Genomic DNA, 7,265 nt, shown 5'->3' on the forward strand with positions numbered 1-7,265 from the left:
ATAGAGTACAAAGGTCGACATTGATGCTTTGGAATTACTCAACTCTCTCCGTGGACGAGCTTGTCAGGTTTAGGTTGAATTTCAGACATAACTTGTTCTATTCGCATCTTTACCTTACGAAACGTTGCTCGAAAGCTAAACTAGCAAGTTAAACTTCTAAGAATACTAAATGGAGTACAAAGGTCGACATTGATGCTTTGGAATTTCTCAACTCTCTCCGTGGACAAGCTTGTCACGTTTAGGTGCAATTTAATACATAACTTGGTCTATTCGCATCTTTACCTTACGAAACGCTGCTCGAAGGCTAAACTAGCAAGTTAGACTTCTAAGAATACTAAATAGATTACAAAGGTCGACATTGATGCTTTGAAATTGCTCAACTCTATCCATGGATGAGCTTTTCACGTTTTTGTGAATTCCTTACATAACTTGGTCTATTTGCATCTTTCGCTTACGAAACGTTGTATGAAGGCTAAACTAGCAAGTTAGACTTCTAAGAATACTAAATAGAGTACAAAGGTCGACATTGATGCTTTGAAATTGCTCAACTCTCTCCATGGACGAGCTTTTCACGTTTTTGTGCAATTTCAAACATAACTTGGTCCATTCGCATCTTTGGCTTACGAAACGTTGTATGAAGAGTAAACTAGGAACTTAGAATTCTAACAATACTAAATAGAGTACAACGGTCCACATTGATGCTTTGGAATTGCTCAACTCTCTCCATGGATGAGCTTTTCACGTTTTTATGCAATTTCAAACATAACTTGGTCTATTCTCATCTTTACCTCACGAAACGTTGCTCGAAGGCTAAACTAGCAAGTTAGACTTCTAAGAATACTAAATACAGTACAAAGGTCGACATTGATGCTTTGGAATTGCTCAACTCTTTCCACACACGAGCTTTTCACGCTTTTGTGCAATTTCAAACATAACCATGTCTATTGGCATCTTTACCTTACGAAACGTTGCATGAAGGCTAAACTAGCAAGTTATACTTCTAAGAATACTAACTAGAGTACACAGGTGGACATTGATGCTTTGGGATTGCTCAACTCTCTCCATGGACGAGCTTCTCACGTTTTTGTGCAACTTCAAACATAACTTGGTTTATTCGCATCTTTAGCTGTCGAAACGTTGTATGAAGGCTAAACTAGCAACTTAGACTTCCAACAATACTGAATAGAGTTCAAAGGTCTACACTGATGCTTTGGAATTGCTCAGCTCTCTCCATGGACGAGCTTGTCACCTTTCAATGCAATATCAGACATAACTTGGTCTATTCGCATCTTTACCCTACGGAACGTTGCTCGAAGGCTAAACTAGTTATTTATACTTCTAAGACTAAATGGAGAACAACGGTCGACATTGATGCTTTGGAATTGCTGAACACTCTCCATAGACAAGCTAGTCACATTTTAGTGTAATTTTTGGCTATAACTTGGTCTATTCGCATCTTTACCCTACGAAACATTGCTCGAAGGCTAAACTAGCAACTTAGACTTCTAAGAATACTAAATAGAGTACAATGGTCTACAATGATGCTTTGGAATTGCTCAACTCTCTCTATGGAAAAGCTTTTTACGTTTTTGTGCAATTTCAAACATAACTTGGTCTATTCGCATTTTACCTTACACAACGTTGCTCGAAGGTTAAACTAGCAAGTTAGACTTCTAAGAATACTAAATGGAGTGCAAAGGTCGACATTGATGCTTTGTAATTTCTCAACTCTCCCCATGGATGAGTTTTTCACGTTTTTGTGCAATTTTAAACATAACCTGGTCTATTCATATCTTTACCTTACGAAACGTTACTCGAAGGCTAAACTAGCAAGTTAGACTTCTACTAATACTAAATAGAGTACAAAGGTCGACATTGATGCTTTGGAATTACTCAACTCTCTCCGTGGACGAGCTTGTCAGGTTTAGGTTGAATTTCAGACATAACTTGTTCTATTCGCATCTTTACCTTACGAAATGTTGCTCGAAAGCTAAACTAGCAAGTTAAACTTCTAAGAATACTAAATGGAGTACAAAGGTCGACATTGATGCTTTGGAATTTCTCAACTCTCTCCGTGGACAAGCTTGTCACGTTTAGGTGCAATTTAATACATAACTTGGTCTATTCGCATCTTTACCTTACGAAACGCTGCTCGAAGGCTAAACTAGCAAGTTAGACTTCTAAGAATACTAAATAGATTACAAAGGTCGACATTGATGCTTTGAAATTGCTCAACTCTATCCATGGATGAGCTTTTCACGTTTTTGTGAATTCCTTACATAACTTGGTCTATTTGCATCTTTCGCTTACGAAACGTTGTATGAAGGCTAAACTAGCAAGTTAGACTTCTAAGAATACTAAATAGAGTACAAAGGTCGACATTGATGCTTTGAAATTGCTCAACTCTCTCCATGGACGAGCTTTTCACGTTTTTGTGCAATTCCAAACAAAACTTGGTCCATTCGCATCTTTGGCTTACGAAACGTTGTATGACGAGAAAACTAGGAACTTAGAATTCTAACAATACTAAATAGAGTACAACGGTCCACATTGATGCTTTGGAATTGCTCAACTCTCTCCATGGATGAGCTTTTCACGTTTTTATGCAATTTCAATCATAACTTGGTCTATTCTCATCTTTACCTCACGAAACGTTGCTCGAAGGCTAAACTAGCAAGTTAGACTTCTAAGAATACTAAAAATAGTACAAAGGTCGACATTGATGCTTTGGAATTGCTCAACTCTTTCCACACACGAGCTTTTCACGCTTTTATGCAATTTCAAACATAACTTGGTCTATTCTCATCTTTACCTCACGAAACGTTGCTCGAAGGCTAAACTAGCAAGTTAGACTTCTAAGAATACTAAATACAAAACAAAGGTCGACATTGATGCTTTGGAATTGCTCAACTCCCTCCATGGACGAGCTTTTCACGTTTTTGTGCAATTCCAAACATAACTTGGTCTATTCGCATCTTTGGCTTACGAAACATTGTATGAAGGCTAAATTAGCAACTTAGACTTTTAACGATACTAAATAGAGTACAACGTTCCACATTGATGCTTTGGAATTGCTCAACTCCCTCCATGGACGAGCTTTTCACGTTTTTGTGCTATTTCAAACATAACTTGGTCTATTCTCATCTTTACCTTACGAAACGTTGCTCGAAGGCTAAACTAGCAAGTTAGACTTCTAAGAATACTAAATACAGTACAAAGGTCGACATTGATGCTGTGGAATAGCTCAACTCTCTCCATGGACGAGCTTTTCACGTTTTTATGCAATTCCAAACATAACTTGGTCTATTCGCTTCTAAGAATACTAAATACAGTACAAAGGTCGACATTGATGCTTTGGAATTGCTCAACTCCCTCCATGGACGAGCTTTTCACGTTTTTGTGCAATTCCAAACATAACTTGGTCTATTCGCATCTTTGGCTTACGAAACATTGTATGAAGGCTAAATTAGCAACTTAGACTTCTAACGATACTAAATAGAGTACAACGTTCCACATTGATGCTTTGGAATTGCTTAACTCCCTCCATGGACGAGCTTTTCACGTTTTTGTGCTATTTCAAACATAACTTGGTCTATTCTCATCTTTACCTTACGAAACGTTGCTCGAAGGCTAAACTAGCAAGTTAGACTTCTAAGAATACTAAATACAGTACAAAGGTCGACATTGATGCTGTGGAATAGCTCAACTCTCTCCATGGACGAGCTTTTCACGTTTTTATGCAATTCCAAACATAACTTGGTCTATTCGCGTCTTTGGCTTACGAAACGTTGTATGAAAGCTAAACTAGCAACTTAGACTTCTAAAAATACTAAATAGAGTACAACGGTCCGCATTGATGCTCTGGAATTGTGCAAATTCAAACATAACTTGGTCTATTTGCATCTTTACCTTACGAAACGTTGCACGAAGGCTAAGCTAGCAAGTTATACTTCTAAGAATACTAAATGGAGTACAAAGGTCGACATTGATGCTTTGGAATTGCTCAACTCTCTCTGTGGACAAGCTTGTCACGTTTAGGTGTAATTTTAGACATAACTTGGTCTATTCGCATCTTTACCCTATGAAACGCTGCTCGAACGCTAAACTAGCAAGTTACACTTCTAAGAATACTAAATAGAATACAAAGTTCGACATTGATGCTTTGAAATTGCTCAACTCTATCCATGGACGAGCTTTTCACGTTTTTCTGCAATTCCTCACATAACTTGGTCTATTCGCATCTTTAGCTTACGAAACGTTGTATGAAGGCTTAACTAGCAACTTAGACTTCTAACAATACTAGATAGAGTACAATTGTCCACATTGATGCTTTGGAATTGCTCAACTCTCTCCATGGATGAGCTTTTCACGTTTTTGTGCAATTCCAAACATAACTTGGTCTATTCGCATCTTTGGCTCACGAAACGTTGTGTGAAGGCTAAACTAGCAACTTAGACTTCTAGCAATACTAAATAGAGTACAACGGTCTACACTGATACTTTCGAATTGCTCAACTCTTTTCACACACGAGCTTTTCACGCTTTCGTGCAATTTCAAACATAACCATATCTATTGCCATCTTTACCTTACGAAACGTTGCACGAAGGCTAAACTAGCAAGTTTTACTTCTAAGAATACTAAATAGAGTACAAAGGTCGACATTGATGCTTTGGAATTGCTCAACTCTCTCCATGGACGAGCTTCTCACGTTTTTGTGCAATTTCAAACATAACCTGGTCTATTCATATCGTAACCTTACGAAACGTCACTCGAGTGATAAACTGGCAAGTTAGACTTCTACTAATACTAAATAGAGTACAAAGGTCGACATTGATGCTTTGGAATTGCTCAACTCTCTCCGTGGACGAGCTTGTCACGTTTAGGTGCAATTTCAGACATAACTTGGTCTATTCGCATCTTTACCTTACGAAACGCTGCTCGAACGCTAAACTAGCCAGGTAGACATCTAAGAATATTAAATAGAGTACAATGGTCGACATTCATGCTTTGGAATTTCTCAACTCTCTCCATGGACGAGCTTTTCACGTTTTTGAGCAATTCCAAACATAACTTGGTCTATTCGAATCTTTAGCTTACGAAACGTTGTATGAAGGCTAAACTAGCAACTTAGACTTCTAACAAAACTAAATAGAGTACAACGGTCCACATTGATGCTTTGAAATTTCTCAACTCTATCCATGGACGAGCTTTTCACGTTTTTGTGCAATTCCTCACATAACTTGGTCTATTTGCATCTTTCGCTTACGAAACGTTGTATGAAGGCTAAACTAGCAACTTAGACTTCTAACAATACTAAATAGAGTACAACGGTCCACATTGATGCTTTGGAATTGCTCAACTCTTTCCACAGATGAGCTTTTCACATTTTTGTGCAATTTCAAACATAACTTGGTCTATTCGCATCTTTACTTTACGAAACGTTGCTCGAAGGCTAAACTAGAAGGTTAGACTTCAAAGAATACTAAATAGAGTACAAACATTAATGCTTTGGAATTGCTCAACTCTCTCCATGGACGAGCTAGTCACGTTTTAGTGTAATTTCAAATATAACTTGATCTATTCGCATCTTTACCTTACAAAACCTTGCACGAAGGCTAAACTAGCAAGTTATACCTCTAAGAATACTAAATAGAGTTCAAAGGTTGACATTGATGCTTTGGAATTTCTCAACTCTCTCCACGAACGAGCTTTTCACATTTTTACGCAATTTCAAACGTAACTTGGTCTATTCTCATCTTTACCTTACAAAATGTTGCTCGAAGGCTAAACTAGCAAGTTAGACTTCTAAGAATGCTAAATAGAGTACAAAGGTCGACATTGATGATTTGGAATTGCTCAACTCTCTCCATGGATGAGCTTTTCACGTTTTTGTGCAATTCCAAACATAACTTGGTCTGTTCGCATCTTTGGCTTACGAAACGTTGTATGAAGGGTAAACTAGCAACTTAGACTTCTAACAATACTAAATAGAGTACAACGGTCCACATTGATGCTTTGGAATTGCTCAACTCTCTCCATGGATGAGCTTTTCACGTTTTTGTGCAATTTCAAACATAACTTGGTCTATTCTCATCTTTACCTCACGAAACGTTGCTCGAAGGCTAAACTAGCAAGTTAGACTTCTAAGAATACTAAATAGAGTACAAAGGTCGACATTGATGCTTTGTAATTGCTCAACTCTCTCCATGGACGAGCTTTTCACGTTTTTGTGCAATTCCAAACATAACTTGGTCTATTCGCATCTTTGGCTTACGAAACGTTGTATGAAGAGTAAACTAGGAACTTAGACTTCTAACAATACTAAATAGAGTACAACGGTCCACATTGATGCTTTGGAATTGCTCAACTCTCTCCATGGATGATCTTTTCACGTTTTTGTACAATTTCAAACATGACTTGGTCTATTCTCATCTTTACCTCACGAAACGTTGCTCGAAGGCTAAACTAGCAAGTTAGACTTCTAAGAATACTAAATACAGTACAAAGGTCGACATTGATGCTTTGGAATTGCTCAACTCTCTCCATGGACGAGCTTTTCACGTTTTTGTGCAATTCCAAGCGTAACTTGGTCTATACGCATCTTTGGCTTACGAAACGTTGTATGAAGGCTAAACTAGCAACTTAGACTTCTAACGATACTAAATAGAGTACAACGGTACACATTGATGCTTTGGAATTGCTAAACTCTCTCCATGGACGAGCTTTTCAGGTTTTTGTGCAATTTCACACATAACTTGGTCTATTCTCATCTTTACCTTACGAAACGTTGCTCGAAGGCTAAACTAGCAAGTTAGACTTTTAAGAATACTAAATACAGTACAAAGGTCGACATTGATGCTGTGGAATTGCTCAACTCTCTCCATGGACGAGCTTTTCACGTTTTTATGCAATTCCAAACATAACTTGGTCTATTCGCTTCTAAGAATACTAAATACAGTACAAAGGTCGACATTGATGCTTTTGAATTGCTCAACTCCATCCATGGACGAGCTTTTCACGTTTTTATGCAATTCCAAACATAACTTGGTCTATTCGCTTCTAAGAATACTAAATACAGTACAAAGGTCGACATTGATGCTTTGTGCAATTCCAAACATAACTTGGTCTATTCGCATCTTTGGCTTACGAAACGTTGTATGAAGAGTAAACTAGGAACTTAGACTTCTAACAATACTAAATAGAGTACAACGGTCGACATTGATGCTTTGGAATTGCTCAACTCTCTCCATGGATGAGCTTTTCAC

This window comes from Tripterygium wilfordii, chromosome 19 (genome assembly GCF_013401445.1).
Source record: "Tripterygium wilfordii isolate XIE 37 chromosome 19, ASM1340144v1, whole genome shotgun sequence".
NCBI lineage: Eukaryota > Viridiplantae > Streptophyta > Magnoliopsida > Celastrales > Celastraceae > Tripterygium > Tripterygium wilfordii.